General features: G+C 47.7%; 1 protein-coding gene across 2 annotated transcripts in view; it reads left to right on the top strand.

The window, feature by feature from the left end:
* The window catches only part of LOC100120693 (histone demethylase UTY), a 63,271-nt gene that overhangs the window by 14,939 nt on the left and 26,183 nt on the right, over positions 1 to 22,149 (top strand). The window contains exon 1 of one of the 2 annotated variants that reach the window (XM_031930286.1): positions 6,014 to 6,572. The exons of the other annotated variant lie outside the window; for it this stretch is intronic. The gene's annotated coding sequence lies outside the window, so the exon portion shown is untranslated. Of the gene's footprint in view, positions 1 to 6,013; positions 6,573 to 22,149 lie in introns of those variants that run through there. 2 annotated transcript variants of the gene reach the window in all.

Below are 22,149 nucleotides of genomic sequence, written 5' to 3'. Positions count from 1 at the left end.
CAGATATCCTCTGTGAAACTCGCGGTTTTTTTTCGTTCATACAGTATTTTGCGTGTGGTTGTGCGTACACGTCGAAAATAAATCATTTTATACCAATCGAAATCAATTAGTTCGGTTCGCGAGGCTGGTACAAAGCGATTTGCCCCGGCGCTTATCACGATTTTTATCTTTAATTGGCTCGAGCAATCTTATCATATATTTCCTGCGCATCGATAAATTCGAGTTTGACTTGGGCTTACGCTCTGAAACATTAATTATTCCGATGATCATATTGTACCCGAGTAACATACCGCGTCACGAGTACACGTTTCACGAAACTATGCTTCGAGATCTGAATCATCTCATTGATGGCGTACTTTTCCGCATGCGTAGTATTGACAGAGCTGATATCTCCAACTTTATGTACACACAATCCACCAGCACACACAGTAGTACTAATCGACACATTCTTTTTTCTTCACAAAAAATCTCCACCGCATCTGATTAAGGCTGTCCCGTCTACTCACATAACTCAAAAAATAGCCCTGATTACGCACGTCCCTCGACAATCGAATCAGCCCTCCGGATTCCTAAGAAAATCACGGGTCCCTCGCAAAAAGCTCTCGACGCGCGTCTAATCCTCCCGACGCCCAGATCCGTTCACTCGGACACACGACGTCACATATAGCGGCGGGTTGTCGAGCGTCCAATCGTCTGGCGCCACGTCAGTGCCTGCCCCCGAGACGCACCGAATCTGCATCTGAAATTCTCGCTCGGTACGGCAGCATCCACGTAGGATCGGCCCTGACGTCACGCGCGCGAGAGCGCAAGCTCCGCGCGGGAGTTTAACGACCCGCGCTCCGAGTTCAATACACCGCGGAGAGCTGAGAGAAACTGGGAAAGTGCGTGAGGAAGAATTGAAAGTATATATAGGCGTGTATGGGAAAGCGAAAAATGGAGCGGCATGCGGTATCTGGAACGGGAGATGATCGGTCAGGTGCGCAGGCTTGACGCGCTGACTTTGTGGGATCTGATATGCTTGGATTGGAAGTTAAATCAAATCTCCTCAAACTGGTTCGATACAAAACTCTGGTCTAGCACGCGGAAGAAGGGTTAAGCCTCGCAACCCTATAGCAGTGTGGAGAGGGAATGCCGAATAAAGCCACTGTACCGAATCCCATATCCCACCGTCGTCTCGAACTTCGGACGAGGGGCAGAAAGAGAGAGAGAGTTTTTTTTCATCGCAAAGCGAAGGGTCCTTCAGAGCTCGGTCATTTAAACGCGCAGCACGCACACGATCCTCAGACTCGGCTGCGCCGCTTCTTTTTTATTATTTACCGAGAGCAATACTCCCTTTTTTTCGCCAGCTGTACATAGACTTCTGCGGTCTAAAATCGCCCGACGATTTTCGGGAATATACGACTGACGTGCCCTGCATTTCCAACTCGAAAATATCGGAATAATTCGATGAACCCCTGTCAGACCTTAAAAGTCGACGTAACCATCTCGCTCCGAATATTTATACGTAGTGTATTTTTAACACCCGAAATTTCCCTGTGCCACGACGATGAAAAAAGCGAAAAGAGTTGAGAGAAGCGCAGCGGAGCTGGATTCAAAATTAGAACACCGATGCGGCATTCCGCGCGCGCTGCATGTGTGAACGAAAAAGAATTAATTATGCGCGAGGGCAGCTTCGACAAGGAAAGTAGCTAACGCGGCGCTTGGTTATTCTTAGCTTATATACCCCCGACTCCGTCGCTCCTTGTGTTTGTTGCTTTTTTGGGCGAATCTTCTTCTTCTGGACGTGTTGCTTTTTGCATACTGGTCGCGCTTGGGACGGCTTCGAAGAGAGTAAATGTATGTAACACCATTAGCTTCTCGAATTCAAATTTCGGACATAACAAACGAAAATTTTACAAGCCACTTGCTACACAAGCAATATCGCCCGAAAGATAAAACCGAACGAGCCCTTAGATCCTTTGATCCTCTCGAGAGTCCGATCAAGCGTTAAAAACCCATCGGCCGTGGCTGTATTATATTATATACCCTACACACACTCACACAGTCCCCCTTTCACCTCTTCAAAAGCCAACGACTGTCGCATGCACTTGAGCGATGTCCGGCGACGATAAAGGGCGCGCCGGCGCGCGATGAAGACGTTTTACGCGGAAGCCTTTCCTTTTTTTTTGCGACGTGTGCCACGCGCGGATCCGATAAGCACGTGTGTGCGTGCGAGGCTTGTACAGGTTGTGCGGAAGGTGCTGCTTCCTTTTTAAACGCCGCGACGATACGGGACTTGATTTTTATTGAGATAAGGCGATGGTTGTTGGCGGCTTGGGGTTTATTGAATTGGTGGGAGGTCCGGTGTGTTAAATATTAATCAGTACTGAAAAAATGTTTCTACAGACATAGAACAGAAATTCATTACTACTTCGGACACTTTTCTCTCCAGATCCAATTTACACCGCACAGAGCAATCAAGCCAGTAAATCGATAGTAAACAACAAAGGAGCAAAGCGACATTCAAATTACAACACACTCCGGAACGGTAATCAACGTTTTTATCATCCGCGAAATACCTCTCTCTCTCTCTCTCTCTCTCGGTCTTTAATTGAATGAACACAATTCGATCCCAGCACCTGATAATCCCCGTCTAAGCTCTGGCTCACTCGACAAGGATAGTCCGATAAAAAAATCCCCCGCAATGACGAAAAAGTCGCGATTTAAACGAAGCAAAAAATGAAACGCGTATATTAGTATAGAGCGAAATCGGTCAACGCCTCTGAGAGAGAGTATACGTATATGACATAACTTCGATTCGACGTGATGTAAGCGCTATAATACTCGAGAGAGAGAGAGAGAGAGAGAGAGAGAGAGAGAGAGAGAAAGTGTCAAGGACACGACACGACGTACACTGCCATCGCTTCTGCCCGACACACTTTTTTTTCTTTCGACGAGGCTAATCGCCCGGCGTAGGTCAGTAACTGTATTAAATGCCTTCTGTGTGTGACTAATGGTGGGAATTTATACATCAGATCATATCAGATCAATATATTTATTTACTCAGTCTTATAAATAAATACCCTAACCTCGTCTTTCGCATACCTCTCCTCCTCAAAACTACAAAAAACAAAATACAACTAAATCGATTCCGCGTAACGCGAGTAAAACCTCTCGCGCACGTGCACCCGCACGTTTATTTTCCCCCTTTGTCCTCTTCCTCTTCGGTTAAAGCAACGACTAACGCATTATACTCCGCGGCGACTTGCTCGTGTATATATATATATATATATATATATATATATATATATATATATATATATATATATATATACACTCGTTTTGCTCTCTCTCTCTCGGCTCGTCTCTCTATAACCTTACGAGAGAGCTTGTTTCCTCTCTCTCCCTTTTCCTTGCGCGCATAGAGGCTCGCGCAATTTTAGAAGAACCGTTACGCAGTCTCGCGCGCCGAGGCTGGCCTTTTCCAACCCAAGTGTATACCTATAAGTATATACACAGACTAAGGCGAGACGAAGAACGGAGAGTGTAGACGTGGTATGAGGGAAAAGGTTTATTGAAGATTTACGGAGGGAATGGAAATTTTTGTTTGCTCAGGATGCTGTGCGCTATGGGAATTATTTTTCCTTCGCCTTTTTTTGCGAGCGGTTCTGACGCGTGCTGCACGAAGTTTCCGCAAAGTGTTTTCCTGTTAAGGAGACTTTTTGCGTTGGAAAGCTTAGTTCGGCTGAAATCGATATCCGAACAATAGTTTATTTTTCAACCACCAGCCCTAAAAGCCTCGATAAAAATCCTCGCGCGCGAGCATCTCGAAAGCCCGTAAAAAAAGTCAAAGCCACACGCGTATATGCGTGCGCAGAAAGAAGGCCGTTAAAGGGTTACGCGCGGGTGTGGGCAATAAATCCGCGGGAAAAATCGAATCGCCGCAAAAAGCCGATGAGCGCGAATTTTACGATCAACGCTCGCGCGCGCAAGGGCTTAACCGTAAAAAATGTGCAGCAGTACCGACGAGGCTTGTATTCCTTTGTCTCTCTATACTCTGGAGCGTTTTGATTTTGCGGTGAGTTTTGATGGTCAAGCTTGCGGTTTCTGAGTAATCGCGGACGTTATAAGGGATGGAATTTTACTTTGGTATATGGATAATAATTGAGTGTCGTCCAATTAAATAATTGCGCGTCGTATACTTGGGCTTAGTTAGAAACGAATTTATGGCTCCTAGTTTTGCGCGCAGATAGTACCTTAGAGATAATGCTCGCAGGATAACGTAGCGCGCGAGTACAGGTTTTGCATTAAGGACTCGCCTTATTTACACCAACAGGTTTGAATCCAGTATACCCTGTCTAACGCTATTTCTTCTGAAAATATTATCCTACATGTGCATCCGCTATACGCAAATTGCAACACACTACTCTCGTAATTGAATTAGCCGCCGTCGGCTATGAAAATCTAAGCTCGTCCCATTAGCTCCTAATTATACAAAGTTGCAAGCGTCGTCTCTATTTTTAAACCTCGCCAGAAGCTGGAGAGTAAAAAATTACCTATAAATACAAGCATCGACATTAACGTCGATGACTCTCCGCCGTAAGCGCTCGGCAATAATCGCGACGCAGAAGGAAAACTCTCGCGCGCATAATGCAACTCTCTCTCTCTCTCTCTCTCTCTCTCTCTCTCTCTCTCTCTCTCTCTCTCTCTCTCTCTCTCTCTCTCTCTCTCTCTCTCTGTCTCTCTCTTATGGATCGACAGGTCTGAACGTCAGCGGCACATAACTGTACCCACGTTACATCGTGTTCACCTTGTATCTCTTAGTGTATACGCGTATCCACTCTCGGGACTAATAAGTAATGGCTCTCGTAATGACACACAAAGCGTCGGCAGACATCCGCCACTAATGAAGGATCGAGCGTTTCAAAAAAACAATCCGTGTCCGTAAACTCTCTCTCGGACGAGTGGAAGAAAAAAAAACTAAAATAGCGAAAGGCCTCGCGAAGAAGGAAGATAATCGCTCTCACGCAGCCGATCAAAGGACGATAAGAATTCCAAGCTCGCGGAGCAGCAGCAGCCAAAACTCTTCCCCCGAGGCTGCACGTCGGGCGGTGGCTAATAGAGCGCATGCGCGACTTCCCCCACTACTGCTCCCTCTCCGCCTATACCCATCCTCTGTCTTCCCCTTTCTCCTCTCGCCTCGATCTCTTTGCTTTCTTTGCTCCCAGCCGTCGAATGAATCGTTCCTCTCGTGCTCGAGCGGTTATTTCGGGAGATATTGCAGTTTAAAAGGGCTCATCCTCTCGCTTCGCTCTTTTATGCAGCGCCAAATGTGTGCTACCACTGATGCGTCAATCACCGCTGTTATCGGGCTTTGTTTCGCACGTTCTAATTCGACGTGGACGTGACTACCTGTGTCTACGTTGTACACACCGCTGCACAGTATAGAGGCATTATCAATCATCCGCTCAGCTATTACCCGTCTTCCTCCACGTCTCTCTCTCTCTCTCTCTCTCTCTCTCTCTCTCTCTCTCTCTCTCTATCTCTCTCCGCGGCGTTTATGTGTCGCGCTATCGTCACCCACGCCGTAGATTTATCTGTGTCTCTAGGGCTCGTTCGATTCAATCCTTCCTTTTTCCAATCCAGACGGCGCGATCCATCTCAAAAATCCTCTCCCAATAAAAATCTACAGTGTCCGATCAATCGCGTTTATCGCGATCATCGAAATGTTTCTTTCCAACTCTCACTATCACCACGCTGGCTTCGCTCGCTCTCACCCTCGTATCAATACTCCTCCCCCCACCACAGCACACCAGTCTCTCTCTCTCTCTCTCTCTTTACCTCGGGCTTCGGCCGCGAGTATACATAGCGCTCGGTGCGTTCCCCTCTCCTCCAACCGAGCAGCAGCAACAGCAGCAGCGGCTCACCAACACACAGGCGCATATATGCGCGAGCTCTCCTTCCCCTGCGCTCGCGGCAGCGGAGTCTCGCCGCGAGAGAACGCCGCCGTCGACCCTACGCGCCCTAGCTCGCTCGCGTCAGTCGCGCGAGAGCCTTCTGCGGGGGAGGAGCTTCTCGCTCTCTCATTCACACGCTTCTGTGTGTGTTTCTTTTACACACACACAGAGAGACGAACATTACTCGAGACTGTCTCCTTTTTCATCGCATCGATCGTCAGTGTGTCTCTCGTAATATCGTACACGTAGATTCGCGCGAGTTCAACAATCTACTACATGTACATCCACTGCCAACGCTCCTCCCCTCGTCACTGCCGTTATATAGTCGATGCACACGCGCCCGTGTATACCCATGTCTATGCGCGGTTGTGCGGCTATATGTAGGATTTAGGTTAGAAATAATAATATGTAAAATACGAGTGTGTTCAGTGTGTTCATCGATGTAACATCGAGATTACGTATTATTCAGTGAAACAAGTGAGATTTTGTTGTTAATTTCTTCACTCGCCCGAGGATCTCGCGAGTGCCTGTGCTGTGCCGACGTAGAAAGAGAGTCAATGTGGGAGCTTGTACTTTAAATTCCACAAAGCCGATGACGACAGAGAGCGCTCTACACTGCGGATGGTGATTTAAATGGTGAGCACGAGACTCGCGTCTCTCTCTCTCTCCCTCGACTGCAAGTGTGTTTACTCGGGCACTTTTGTAATTGCCGGGCTTTTAGAAGCGTTTGCTCAACGAGAGACTCCGTGCCCGTAACGCAAAATATCGTCTCTTCAAAAGCACGTGAAAAATCGTTAAAACGCACGAGTATAGTGCTGTCATCGGGAGCACGTGATTACTCAGCTTCTTTTTCCAGGAGATATATAAACGCGACGTGCATGTCTGTGTGTGTACACCTCTGAGCGGCGGTCGTTGCTCTCGAACGCGCAGGTGAATCTTTCTCTCTCTTTCTCTCGCCGCGCGCGCAGAGCCCAAGAGAGAGAGAGAGAGAGAGAGAGAGAGAGCTCGACCTCCGAAATGTTAACGTGATCGTCTCGTTGTCGTGGAGGAGAGGACGTAACGGTGAACGGACTTTTTGACTTTTTTTCTCTCGCGCTGCGCTGTGAAGGATTTTGCATAGTGTTATATTTCGCTTTTTGGTAACGACCTTCGAAGAAAATACTTCTAAGTCTCCGAGAATTAAACACATCCTAGAATCCAGTCGGACGATTAAATTGGGGCAATCGTCACGCCCCCCTCTAAATCCCTTCGAGCTATCCTTCAATACAATAACTCTCTCATCCTTCCAGACGCGCGTCTCTCTCGTATACACACACACACACAGCCAAACAGACACAATAAACCACGAGGTATACGTGTATTCCGGCGCCTAGAGCCACAACAACAACCACAGCCTCCAATCAGCGCGTCGCGACACGCGAACACACACAGACAGCCGTGAAATTCCCGTCAATTAGCCCAATTTCGTTATTCGAAAAAGGTGGAACAGACGCGCGCGGGCTGCCCTTTGATAATAAAACCACACACAGATGCAAGAGCGGCGCCGACCAATTTGCCTAATTCCAGCTTGTCTTGTCACGCTAGTAATCGAAAATTTTGCCAGAACCAAGCATCAACTACACTGAAAATCCCGTTAAACTCGCTGGTATTTTTTTCCCGCAAACTCTCGCCTTCGCGGATCAGCTTAATCGCCGGCGATCTCGAGGCTCGCGCGCGTAAACGCTGCGCTACACGCTTACTCGCGCGCATTTCAATACGGTGATTATCGCCCCTCGCGACTACGACGACGACGACGACAACCTCGCGAGACTTGTTGCATTGACCCACTCGCGGCCGAGGGCAAGACTTTACTTCTTTTACGAGCCGTGCACGCGCTCTCAACTGGAGAATGTATAATAGTGCAAGTTGGTATTATTCGTTCTAAAAACAATCTTGCGTTTTTGTACTTATACCTCGTCCTTGGCTTTCTTACTCTTTTTTTGTTATTTAGGATGATTTAGAAAAGTCAAACGATGTCCAGCGATGAAAAGCGGGTCACGTGTGTGCAGATGCGACCTGCGGGCTAATTATGAGCCGTAATTACCGGGTGGACGAAAATAGAGTCTAATTGTCCTCCTTTTGGCTGTCTTTCGTTCTTACGTGAAACTTCAAATGGTTCGCGTTAGCTTTGAGACTGTTTTCCTTGTTTTGCTGCCGCTTGAAATGTCACTCCAGCGCTTTGAGAGTCTTATTTCCGTCGGATAAACATCCTCGGTAGTATCTAGATTTTATCGCGCACAAAGTTTCGATCAATTCCAGAGCCTGACATTGAATATATCCAAGATAAAACTCGCGAGAGTCACGTGATCAGGTGTGTCGCACACTTATAAACGTCAGCCTTTTTGCCTTGATTCTTTTTGCAGCTGCTAAAAATTTTTTACTTCTTTTTTCGCGTCACTTCTGGAATTCCGTGAGTCTGCACATTTTGCTCGCGTATACGATAAGACACGACACCTCGAGTTATCATCCACAATACAGAACTTGCCTCCAGTATACACAAAGCTATCGCGTAGTCTTAATATTTCCGGGCGAGATTAGGCTTATCTCGGGGATGTCTATGCGTGAGCGGCATTTAATTTTTGTGTTTGTATTGGGGGGGGGGGGGTGAAATTTCGAATCGTATAGTATATTTCTAGTTTTTAACGAAGCGAGCGATTAGCGAAATTTATACCTGACGGGCTGACTTTTATCGGGGATGAATCATCGGCTAATTGGGAGTAAAACATTGAAATTTCGAGTCTTTCAACGACGCAAATTTCGGGCTGTAAAACGCTTTAGTGCTTTAATCGATGAAATGTAACTATCCCAGTTTAATGCGTCGTCATAACCGTTTTCTTCTCTTTGTTTCAGGTGAGTAACCGACTTTCACTTTCGTCCACATTAAGAAGCTTCGGTATACGCCGTGAGTACACAACAGAAACAAAAATACCACAAATCAATATTCATCAGGCCAACTATTAATTACCCTATGCACACATCTCGCTGATTTCACATACCAATTAACACGCGTCTCTTACACCACACGCTTACGCGATTCAATTTTCCGATAATTAATTACAAAGCTGCAGAAGCGCATAAAAGGTCCGAGAAAAGGAATGCACATGTAAAGGGTCGATGAACCTCTCGTATACGCTACTTTTTGCGTAATTCGCTCTGCAGTAACGAACACACGTCATCGGCGCGTATTAGTGAAGAAAAAGAATCCCGATCAACTGCAATACTCTCGTCGATTTCCGCGGGGGCGTCGAACGCTCGGAAAAAGGAAATGCCTCTTCCGCTCACCTCTACGCGAAGGCGTAGCGAGCCTTTCGAAAGGTATAGAGAGAAAAACTCACTCGCGCGCTTCTCTCCTTTGGAATTGGTAATTGCAAGCGTAGAGACTCGTTAGCGATTCTCATATGCGCAGACTCGCCGCGGATGCCCTTTTTGCCAGAGATGATGCGCGTGGGAGGTGCATCGCGGAGAGAGATTGGCGGGTTTAGTCATCTTTGGGATTTAAAGAAATCGAGTTTTCCGTTCGTAAGAAAGTTCGTTTCATTTAAAAAATCGCGCTTTAAATCCCTCCGCGAATTAAACACACTGCGCCAGTCATTATCAGTCCCTCGTCATTACGAAAACAGGCGCGTTATCAGAGCCAGCGCAAGAGAAAAAAAACTCACAGTCCTCCGGTCGCGTGTGTTCATTAAATAAATCAAGCTCGATTAATTCGCGGCGTCGCGACTACTCTTTTTTATTCTCTCTCTCTCTCTCTCTCTCTCTCTCTCTCTCTCTCTCTCTCTCTCTCTCTCTCTCTCTCTCCCGTCGCTTGATTAAATTAATCGATTTTCGCGCGCCGGCTGTGCCTATACACACACTTCTCTCTCCCGATAATATGTATTGCGACGCGCGACCGGCTTTTCATTATTGGCGCTAATTTAATTCCATTGATTCAGTGTTAGTTTATATATTCGGTTAATACGGAATGATCAATGTAGAGCAGCCGCGCAGTATCGGTTGAACTTCAACCCCTGCAATAAATCACACGGTTTCCAGAACACCCGAGATTTCCGCGTTTCCTGGTAACACGCTATTCTTTCAGCTACTTATCGGAGCCAATTTCCGTCCTCGATTGTTCCCGAGCACTCGGCTAAATCCTAATAAAAGGCCTCCAATAAGACGCCCATAATCATCAGCATCTCTCCTGCACCCTCGTGTGTGCACGCGTGCGTCCCTTGTACTCCTTTTTTAAATGTCGCGCTCTCTCTCTCTCTCTCTCTCTCTCTCTCGTACACATCACCCTCGACTCTATCTCCCCGCGGGAGTCGCGACTAATTAAACGGGGGCTGCTGCTACTGCTGCGTTCTCATTTATTTCTTTTGCGCGTAATAATGTCGCCGAGTAGAGGGATGACGTTTTACACGCTGAGGCCAATTTTTTCGGGAGGAGATGCGCTGCACTTTGCTTTTAAATTTTCAAAAATTCACGAAAGACTATCTCCCCATCTAAATATCTCTCCAAAGCGCGTATAATCTGCGGCATTCAGCGAAACAAAAAAAAATCCCATCCCGATTCCCCTACGCACGGAACCGATCCCAGCGAAGAAAAAAACCCTCAACACAGGCCGTATCCCCAGGGCAAACAGATCTCTCAAGCAAAGCGTCCGCTGCTTCGTCGTCTCGCGCTGCACCTGAAGCTCAGCCATCCGCGGCGAACCTCTATTCCACTCTAATTCCGTCCCCTTCCCTCAACAGTTCCTCCTTCCCCTTCTCCCTTTCTCTCTTCTTCTTCTTCTTCCCAAAAAAAAAAAGAAGCAGAAGAAGAAGAAGAAGACTGCCTAACCAAGAGAGCAAAAGAGCCGCAGCACACAAACGCACGTGATACTTGCATAGGTGAACCCGACGGCAACACGCATGCCCGCCGGTAGGTCAGAGGAGAAGGAGGAGAGAGAGTCTCTCTCGGAGTAGGGATGGAAGGAGGAGGAAGGCGGATGATACCGAGAGCGGCGCACACTACACCCGCTCTCTCTGATGGTGTGTATATGCGCGAGGAGAGTCCGGACGTTGAACTCCGCGGAGCGTATAGTCTCTCTCTCTCTCTCTCTCTCTCGCTCGCTCGCTCGCTCTTTCAGGCATGCAGCGGCACATAATTCGTCGGAATGAAATCACAAGCGAAATTTCCATTGATTCCTGCCCCACCGCCGCCGCGATGAATTATTCAGGTTGTCGGGGATCGAGTTGTACACTAGCCATATACACGTCGTCTACGAGAAGTTCGGCGCCTTATTTGTCCGTTAGGCGCATGATCTCTTTTTGCCTCTCGCGGATTTATCGGGGGATTGTGTCTTTTTGCTGACTACGAGAGCTTGGAATGCGCGAACCTGCTGCCGGCGCTGGTCGTTTACCTATATGCAGTCGCGATCGAATCGTATACAACGTCATCGATCGGAATGTCGCCGCGCGCGGGAGAAACACAGTTGACCTCTGTTCAACGCTCACAGACTCAACACGATATTTTCTTATGGCGGTGGACTATCGGATTACCACACACAGTAATAGCGCTGGAATCACACTCTCTCGAAAAGTAATTTCGAAGATTAAGAGAAAAGCGCATCACTCTCTCTCTCTCTCTCTCTCTCTCTCTCTTTCCGGGTGTACATACAGGGGGTGAGAATTAGTCGGGGCTACGAGATCAGCTCGCATCAATTCCAGCAACTCTCCTCTCGCTCGCTCCGAGGAGAAAAATTGCCCAGACGTCTCGGGCTGTTTTTGCGCGCGCGGGGTTACTCGAGATCCCGCTGAATAATACACAAGCGCGAGAGAACGCGATAAGATTTTATCGTAATTGCTCCCGGTGCTTCGGGAAAATTGAGGCTATTTTTTATCGCAATAACGTATACAATTCACGCAGAGAGCTCGCACTCGGCGTGTATGCACGTCTAATTCACTCAGGCGCGTCGTCCTCGCGCTCTCAAGGTCGTCTCTCTCGCGTTTTTTCCTCGGCCGGCCCACCTTCGCTAGTGCGTGTGTGTAGGGGAGAGGAAGAACTGGACGCGTGTGTCTAAAAATAGACGAGAGGTTCTCGCGAAATTATTCGAAGCGTCGTGCAGCGTAGCATCCCCTGATGCGCAGAAACAATATTTGCTCGTTTATACAGTGTGCGAAGATTGATAGAGACGCGCCGTTATACACACTGTATACACGGACGGATTGGAGGCCGTAATAAAGAGCCGAGAAGAAGAAGGAGGAGGAGGTTCGAGGGAGTTTTAGGAGTGAGTTTTCGCGTCTGCGTCGAAGCAGTGCGCTGGTGACCCTGAAAGTTCAACAGCCCCTTTCTCTCCCTCTTCTCTACCCCCACCTTGTCTGTGTGTGCCTTTTTGTGTGTGAGGCGGTGAACCTAACGTTTAGGCGGGGGCCTCAGAGCGGGACAAAGGGGGACTAGAGCTGCTGCTGCAGTTTTGCTGCTCCGTTTTTTGGGTCCCGTCGGTATCTGCGCGCTGCTCGAGCACTGAAAATTTTAATTCTTGCCTGCTGCTGCTGTTGCTTCGAGGCGGTTGTGTGATGGTTTTATTTTGTCCAGGGGATGTGATTGATGCTGTGGGAGAGACGCTGCGCGTTTTTTCGGGGTTTACTAATACGGATTTCGTTGTCGTTGATGATGAGGTGACGTGGACGTGTTCATTAAAAAATCGTTAGCTATATTTACATGAATTATTATACGAGGCATCGATTGAATTCAGCTCTAGGGTCACTACTGCGTCAAAGATAGTCTATAAACAGCGAGCTATTACTATCGGCGTTTAATATACATATACATCCGAGTACAACGACTCGCGGTAAACACACGCCGCCCATTGTGTTCTCTCTTCGAGCTGCTATAAAATTAAAATCATTCCCACTGAAAGATTCATGCAAAGCAGCAGAGAGGCAGAAAATAAAAATCCCTCTTCCATTCCATTCCATTATTAAGCAGACCTGCGATCGCCCCACACACAGTAAACACACGCGTCGTAAATGACCAGAGCTCGAAATAAACCTTATTATACTATATACCCATCGCGAACAAAAAAAAATTCTGTTACGGCACAAACACACGTCCAATCAACGAGACTCGCCGGCGCGCCAAGTGCACATGCAGACCGCGTCCTTAATCGCGCGTTTCCGGTGTGCTGCGCCGGCTCTCTTCCTGCTGCTGTGTATACTCTTTCTCAGCGTCAGCTGATGACGAAGAAGACGCGACTCGAAGGACGAGGCCTTCGCTCGAGCGCTCGACTTATTACAGAGTTTTATACGCTTCGATTTCGTCCGAGGAATAAAGGGCTGCGCTATAGTGTAACGTTACAGTCGTCGCGGATTGAGTCGCGCGTGCGAGACATCAGGTTAGGAAAAAAAAAACGAAGCGAAGCATCTCGCATACGGAGCGAGAAATCCGAGCGCGAATATAAGAGAAAAAGCAGCCGAGTCGAGCCTCCGGCCCGAGTATATAGTACAGTGCACGTATATATAAACAGCTCACTCGCGCGACACGTAATCAGCCGGGGCTTACGTCAGCTCGTATATACACACTCCCGTCGCGCTGCTGAAGCTGACGACAACTACGGTATGTGTATCTCTCTGGCCTCGATGACGCTATTATTGTTGTATCGTTATACACACGACACGAGCGGCGTTTTGCGCTTTACGATCTGTTGAAAGTCGTGTATCCACGCTAACCCTTCTCTCGATACTTCTCCGTTAGGATTATATTATTATTGAGATATGGCAGAGGAAATATAATTAAGGCATCGCGCAATCGCGTCATCTCCTTTTCGCACCACACGACCTATCCCAAGCGCGCGCGATGCGTAATTACGCGTGAAGCCCCCGCGGTCGCGTGAGCCACGCGCAGCGCCGGAAGTGAATTTGTTATCGTGCAAGCTCTCTTTAAAAAAGCTACGCCTTATACATACCCTTTTCGTCGCGCTCGAGAGGTGTATCCTTCCGCCTTGAATCATTTCAGGTTTCCGCGTTGTATACCTGTTGTCGACCGCGTTTTGCATTTTTTAAGGGTCGTCAGTCCCCTTTTTTCTGGCATTTACTTCGCTCGAATAAATCTGCATTTTTTAAAGAGATTCTTACGTAAGAATCAAAACACAGAAAGTGTACAACACATACCACAAGCAGACGTCGTCCCGTCGACTATGACAGCTGGACGATTCCCCCAGGAAATCACGCGTCGAATTATCGAGCCACGCAACGTCAACGAGCGAAAAAGAACAGGAAAGAGAGAGAGAGAGAGAGAGACAAGCTCAAGGATAACGGCAACGCGGGCAAATAATATAATCGCCGCGCGGCTCGTACTTGGAAGCGATTTCCGTGCGACGTGCAATTTTTTGCCAACAACCCCCCGAGAGAGAGAGAGAGAGAGAGAGAGAGAGAGAGAGAGAGAGAGAGAGAGAGAGAGTCTCTCCGTCCGAGAATCGATTATACCTTCGTCGTGCTATTCCGACGCGGGGCAGCGCGAGAGGATTTGCAATTTTACGACGGAAAATTAGTCCCTGGATTGTTTCGTTTTCCGCTCTGGGACATTGGTTTGTGTCATTTTTCGGACTACGGCATTACGATATAACACCTATATCGATTTAAATAAATCAGCATTTCGCGGCTGAATCGATTGCTCGATATTCGATCTCGATAATTCTTCCTCTGCCGTCGCGGCTCTCACATTAGCATTCACGTCTCTATTCTCTCTCCTCTCAGTCCCCCTATATACTTTCTTCTCTGCTTTTGTCTTCGCCTACACGTGAAACAGTTGCGGAAGAGGTCCGCAAACTGGTTTTTCACGTATGTGTGCGAGACTACTCCTGTTTACGTTTCGTGTGTGTCGTATGGCCTGTTGGGTAATGGGCTTTCGAGAAATTTAGAAAACTTGCTCTTTATTACGTCGAAATCTCCTCGTTCTGCATCATTCGAACCCACACACATACCCTCCCGTAATCTCCTGATCCGATAAACGTATCAGTCCACCCTCTCCGTCATCGTCAACTCGACAATGCAACCCTCTTTATTTCTCTCTTATACATATACGCCAAAGAGAAACCGCTCGGCTATATATGGCGAAAAAAAAGGCGACAGAGGTCAGCCGAAAGGGAATTCGGGGGCTATTCAATTTCTGTCGAACAGACGAAGGGGTGAATCTCGAGTGAAAGGGAGTATAGAGGGAACGAAAAACGACATATAATATAAAACGCTATTGCACTGCATCTCGTCGCTTTAGCCCCCGAGAGAGATTCGTACAGCGCGTTCGGCTAATTTATGTATTTAGTTTCGTTATTCCGGGGGTGTGTACCCCGTGAATTAATGGCCGCAGCATTTAATTTCGGACTTCTCGCCTACGTCCCAACGCCGTATTCACTCTTCTTCTTCTTCTTCGTTACATTACATACGCGGCTGTGTATAAAAGTTACGTTACAGCCCGCATAATTTTTCCTCATCGCGGGAAAGGAGAAAAATGGCACGTGTTCTTCTCTCCGATCAATAATTCACCCGCGGGTGTACGCGACTCCCCGCGTTTTATAAATACATGACGCCAGGCGGAACCGCACAAAAGGAAGGCACATAAAGGCCGGGAAAGAGAGAGAGAGAGAGAGAACGCGATGTAAAATTTAAAAGCGGAGACTCGTGAGAAACTATAACGTATACACGACTTCAATATAAGGGTTGAAATAAGCGCGATCGGTTTCGCTTCGAAAATTAGCTTCTATCGCTTAAATATATGAAACGCATTGATACATAGCTGACCGGAGTCGCTATAAATCCTCGCGTTCTTTTCTCCCCAGCAGACGCATTGTCTCTCCCAAATCTCTTCCTCCCGTCCATCCGTTCGTTCACCCTCTATGTAGCGCAGCATCTGTCCCTGCATCACCTCCCTCACACGTACACTCGACGGGAGATGCAGTAGCTTCGCGACAGAGATTATAATAGAGGAAGGGGTTGTCGTCGCCGTAGGCGAGGGTTGTGGCCTTGAGTCTGTAGTGCGTACACACACGCGACAACGCTATCGGATATGTTTTATTTACGGCGACGACTCTATGGCTTTTTTTTTATTGTTTCCTGCGTCTTCGACGTTTCCTTCCTCGCGAGGCTCTCGAAGAGGGCTGATATATTTGCCTTCTTCCTGCTTCTCTGGATCTTCTCGTTTTTCACGACTGAGATTGTCGAGGACTGGATGTATATGACAAACCTTTTTTTGTTTTATTTGCGCGTCTGGTTCGCTCGGGTTTTATCGGCGTGTGTACACGCTTGAATTGAAATGGCCGAAGATACGCCCTTTTGAACTTTTAAAACGATATCGGGTTAACGAGATAAATGCAATCTAAGATACAGGAGATACCGAAATTCCTCGCTAAATTTAGCCTCGATCCAAGCACACATCAAATTCACAAATACAAACGTTAAATAGCCTAACCGTCCCAGGTAAGCGAACTCGATGGTATAACACATCCCTCGCATTACGTCTTCGATGCACGTATAAGTGGCAGAAATCATCCTTGCACACGTACACACGCATCGCTGAGGGTCGAACACGGCGAGTTTTTATTAATTCACCAGCTACCGATCGATTATTTTCTCGTGCGTGACCTGAGAGTCGAATGTGTGTGCATGAAAATTTCATGGGAAATCGACTCTTGCACAGCCTCGACTTTGACCCTCACGAGCTTTTACGCGAGTAGGAGAGGCGTTTTGGGTTTGTGAAATTGTACGTTTTGCTGGAGGTAATCGATGATTTCATTAGTCGAGAGGCTATGGAATGTGTGGTCGATATGTAAGGCTTTTTGTATACTTCATCGCTAGTCTCGCGGTACTAGTATAGTCGCCTATTAATGTTTTATAATTATACCGACAGTTCGGCTCAGCTCTTTATTCGCCGAGTGAAAGAGGGATTTTACTGCGGAACACACACTACCAAAGCCTGTTTAGACGAGAACGAATTGATTGCTTTCTTGTATTTACTTAACAAGATGGAAGACTTCTCGACTTTCACCCAGCTCAGTACACAAAATCCTCGACGATCGATTCGCGCGAGAAAAAGAAGTTTGGTGGAGCGCAGCAACTGCTACTGCTGAGTTTCGAAGCCCAGAGACTAAAACAATGGCTTTTCTAACTGCGGCGCGTAACGGGCGCCCATTGTTGGATCGTTGCGATCAATCGCTATGGGGGAGACTTTATCGCAGCGCGCATACACGTCAAGTTTCGAGATGGAAGTCGAGGGTGATGCATGGCGTTGAGTTGTATAATCACAGAGGAAGCTTTGACAATGTCTTGGAACACTAGGATATACCCTGATTCACTTGGTCAGACAATCAGCTGAGCCTCAAGCTCCGCCGAGGTCAACAAACACGAGCTTAAGTAGTCCGCTAGCCGCGAGTACGACTGTATCTAATTACGGCGGTTTGATGTGCGCAACTGACCCAGGTCAACACCGGACTAGTTAAGAAGCCGGTTAATAAGGTCTGCCCTTGGCCTTACCCTTAACCCACGACCGCAAAGCTCAGGTACGCTCGTGTTCATTACATCATCGCTTGGCGAGCAAACCGCGGAAGAATAGCCGATTGTTCGAGTAAGAGAAGATGAATTTTCCGGTCAGCCGAGCTTCGAGCTTACGGTATGCGATTCTAATCGCACACTGCGCCGAGGAGGCGACGTTCTCGACAGTTACACAATCAAGATCCGACGCTATAGGAGAGAAAAGAGGGAGCCAGAAGAATAGCCACCTCCCCTCTTCGATTCGCTATTCCATTCAGGGCCTTTCTTTCATTCTCTTTTAAATTTCCCCGCGACGAGTCTCGTTTCGTCTCTCACGACTCACCTGCGACGCTGCTTCGACGAAAAGTTTGGGACAGCTATAGCGCCCGAAGCTATTTTGCCCGGCTTCCGCTAATTAAGCTATGCGTCTCTCTCTCTCTCTCTCGAATCTCGACGCGGAGACTTAATTTACAATTGCATTAATCGCGCGCGGCGGGAAAAAAAGGAGCGAGTCTACCGCTAGGATTTCCATATTCCTTACGTTTATCATACTTTATATCCCCGGCTCCCTCTTCGCCATCCACTTCCCCGTCTATGCCTCGCCTCTCTATTCTTTTGTCTCTTTTCCAGCGCGGCGGCTGTTCCGCGGGAGCTAACGGTACACCGGCTCTATACCGTGCAGTAGCGGTGCACACACGCTATACACGTACGCGGAGAGCTGGAAGCCTTTCACGCGCTGTCTTTTGAAAACGCGTCGATGGAGGAGTTTTTCGAAACGAGCCCGCCGGCTACGTCTGCTATTTTTTTTTCTTTTCATCCGTCGACGGCATTATCATTTTTCTGCGGTTGGTTCTGACTATATCGTCTACTACCAATCGATTTTTTCAAATCCTGATAAAAACAGTACACCCAGAGCTGAAGGGAGTATAAAAACACAATCACAGCGCCCCCTAGCGTCGTCGCGCGTCGGCGTAAGTCTCAGCTCAGCTCCGGCGGTCCAACGTACTTCCTCCCTCTCTCTGCTGCTAGGGCAAAGCTCCCTCTCTCCCTCCCCTGCGCTCTGTGTTGCTCTCGGCAGCAGAAGTAACCTCCTCTCCTCCCTTTATAGCTGCTGCTCTGCCTCTCCCGCCCTTAAAGCGGATGGGACACCCCGAGTATTGACCCGGTCGCTTGTCTTTTCGCGACCCCGCGCTGATGTATACATCCATATACGATGCTGTGATAGCTCTTCTGGGGGTTGAGAGAGAGAGAGAGAGAGAGAGAGAGAGAGAGAGAGAGAGAGAGAGAGAGAGAGAGAGAGTAAGAGAGTAAGAGAGAAGGGTCGTTGGCTCCTTTTGCAGTGTGCGAAGTATGGGAAGCTTTGGCTTTTGAAGTTTTTTTTCATCGCACAGCGATGAAATTAGTTTTCGGGATGGATCCGCGCTTTTATCTCACTTGGGCCTAATGGAGCGGACAACTGGGATGTCATATCCGCTGGATGTGGCTGCGATTTTTCATTGTATGTTGAGTGACCTTGGACGACATCAGGATGATTCTGCTAAACGTGTTCGTCAGTGTAAAAATTTCGCTTCGACTATATTCCCTTACGTACACGTTATACAGCGAAAGCATCTGATCAATCTGGACGTTTTTACGACCCACCGATACGATCCCAACACTGCCGGAGCGTTATTCTTACACTCGGCGAGCCGCCCCGAAGCTGATAATATCGCGCGTAAAAGTAAAACGCTGTAAATATTAAGGCCGCGTCAGACTTTCGTCCGAATCGAAATGGAACGACTGAAATCCTCTCGAATCAATGACAAAAGAGTCGCGAATCCGGAAAATCTAATAAACCTCGGTTGAAATTGCCCGCCGACAGTTGCGCAACACCTGAGCGTCGCGAAATCGCCGTGTCGATAAGCCAAGCCGGCGTTCGGCCGTTCCGAGAGCTGCCGAGGATTGCCGAAACTCTCATGTGGCTCTATACACATGTATACCTATGGGAAAAACGAAAGTGCGCTCGTTGCATCGCTTTTCTTTTCGGGGCTTGTAACACTCGGAAATTCAACACCGGAGAAGTTCTGAAAACTCGCCGTAGCTTAATCGGATGATCTGCGCGAGATAGCGAGCTGCAAAGCTGTACTGTTTTATTTCGTAACTCCTTGCTCGCAGCAGCTTCTTAGCCGGAACGTAATTTTCTCGGAATGACAGCACTTTAGCTCCTACGTGTAATAATACCGAGAAACTTTCTCGACACTCGCGCTTACCGTTACGTCCAGTTTTCAAAAACAGACGTAATCAGCCCTAAGCTTCCTTTCAAGTTCAGCGCACGTCGCCTACATATAATATAAGAGCCGCATATCCTTAACGAAACAAGATCGCTATAGCGAATAAAGCGTTTATACGCCCATCATCGCGTGACGCGCCGCCAGGGCCGCCGCCGCGACGAAAATCGATCCCACTTTTCCTCCCGTCCCGTCTTTCTCTCCCTCCTCGTGTCTATACAGTCGGGGGGGTCCTCGCACTCGAGAAACAGCTCTGGGTTACACTAGGTTATGTCCGACGCCCGCGGCTCTTTAATGTCTATTTATAGAGCTGCGCGGATACATATATCTGTTTGCACTGCCAGATTTTTCGACGCTGACCTGGATCTTTTCCGAAGAAAAAAACAACGCCGCGCGCATCTTCGGGGAAATACAGTGTTGGCTTAACGGTGTATAGAACTAAGAAAGCGGAAAAAAGGGATTCGCTCGCGGCAGTTAGCGCGAAATCGCACAATGCGCTCAAGGCTGTGCAACACGCGATTTCCGAGTAAACAGGAGTAGCGTCTCTCTTTTTCTCTTACGCAACTCGCTCGCTCAACGTGAGAAAGGAGAGACGAAATTTCGGCCGCCTGAGAGATCTAATTTGTGTGTCGCTGCTCCGCAGAAGCACGTGGCGAATTTGCATGAGGTGTACCGCTTCGAATGTAGCTATATACGATAATTATCTCGAAAACGCTCTTTTCCCGCGGCTTCCATTATTCACGCATTTAAGACGTCGCGTATAGAGATGCTAATTATTATTACAGCGGGAAAAATTTAATTAAAAATCGACGAAGTGTATCGTTTTGTCGCCCTCCAGAACGCATGCAACCCTATTTCTTAATCTCGCCGCCCACTCGCATAAATATTCATAATTCCAATTGTGCAGCCCGAAGTATAGAGAGCATTATGTATTCGCTTCTCTTCTCCCCTCTGTATTATAAGCTACGTGTATAGCAGGGAAAAATTACGCCGACGCAGTGTGTTTTATTGTCAAATTCACTCCTCTGCGTCGCATACACACACTTTTTCCTTTTATATTCCCGGGGCTTTATGAGGCTGGCTTTTGTCTATACAGGCGGCCCTGCAGTGCTTATCAATCGTATTAGCCGTACTCGGCTCACCCTCTTTACGAGCCATTGTTGTGTGTGCAGCCTCTTCGATGAACCATTTGACTGGAACTGTTTGGCTCTTTATTCGAATTTTGTATACACTGTATCGAGCATTTTTTACGTCGTAAATTTGATAATTAGCTCGATCCTCGCAAAGAATTCGAAGACTACGAAAAAACAAAGAATCCCTGTAACAATAGCCGCCGTGAGAGATCCATCCCTCGGCGAAAATTCTCCAAATACGTCGGCGAGATTCCCTCGTATAACCGAAAAGTAATTCTCGCGAGCTATTTCTGTGCATACACACACGCAGACATTCCCCGCGAAATTCCCCTATATACCTATACACACTATACGATCGACTAGTATAGGAAAAAAAGGAGGAAGAAGGATCTCGGCCGAGCGAAAAATGCTCCTTTTTTTCTCGGCTCTCTCGCCGAAAGGGGGACCGGTTTCTTCGGCGACGTAGTATAGGCGGTAGCAGCGCGGCCTCGTCTCTCGTGAGAATCCGTTTTTGAGGCGATAAAAGCGATCGAGGAAGATCCGCCAGTTCACCCGAGGCTCTTTAACCGAGAGAGACAAAGGCCAGCTATTTCGATAAACCTTTACAATGTTTGCGAATTTCGAAACACCTGTCACTCGCGAAGAAAACTCGGAGCTGATATGTGTGGCTGAAAACAAGAGCCTCACCCCCGGCGCAAAAAAGAAACTATAAACGCGCGCGTCTAGAGAATCCAGTAGCGAAGGAGGGCACGGGTAAAAGGAAGCCAACAAAAAGTCTCGGACTCGAGGCTCCGGTACAAAGGAGCGAGAGAGAGAGAGAACCTTTCTAAAATCCCAGACGAGGTCGTCGGGCGTAAGAGTCTATAGGCTGCTGCTCTTTTATTTTTGTTGCTATATAGCGAGCTGAGATGCACTGCTGGATCCGTTCGATTTTCAATTTTCTTCTTCACTTTCAATTCATGCGCCTTTTTTCTGTAATCTTCCACCCGAAGGGTCGTGTGTAATATTCGTGTGCGGTTTATTGTGTGCGAATGACGGCTTCTCGCGGAGATAATGTATGTGTCCGGACCATTGAATTTCCTATGGACAGAGATGTCCTTTGTCATTTCGGGACCACGACTTATGTTTAGCGTTTTAAAGTTTCTTTCAAATTTCTAAAAGCTTTTCCGTCTCTTTCGTTATACGCGGTAAAAAAGCGTCTCGAAAAATAAAAACTCGACTATAGTCGCTAATAATTTCTCGAATCAGACGATGACGATAATTCAGACCCATAGTCGGCCCAGGCGCTGAAAAC

Source organism: Nasonia vitripennis, chromosome 4 (assembly GCF_009193385.2).
Source record: "Nasonia vitripennis strain AsymCx chromosome 4, Nvit_psr_1.1, whole genome shotgun sequence".
Taxonomy (NCBI): Eukaryota; Metazoa; Arthropoda; class Insecta; order Hymenoptera; family Pteromalidae; genus Nasonia; species Nasonia vitripennis.
This window is presented reverse-complemented; position numbering and strand designations above follow the sequence as displayed.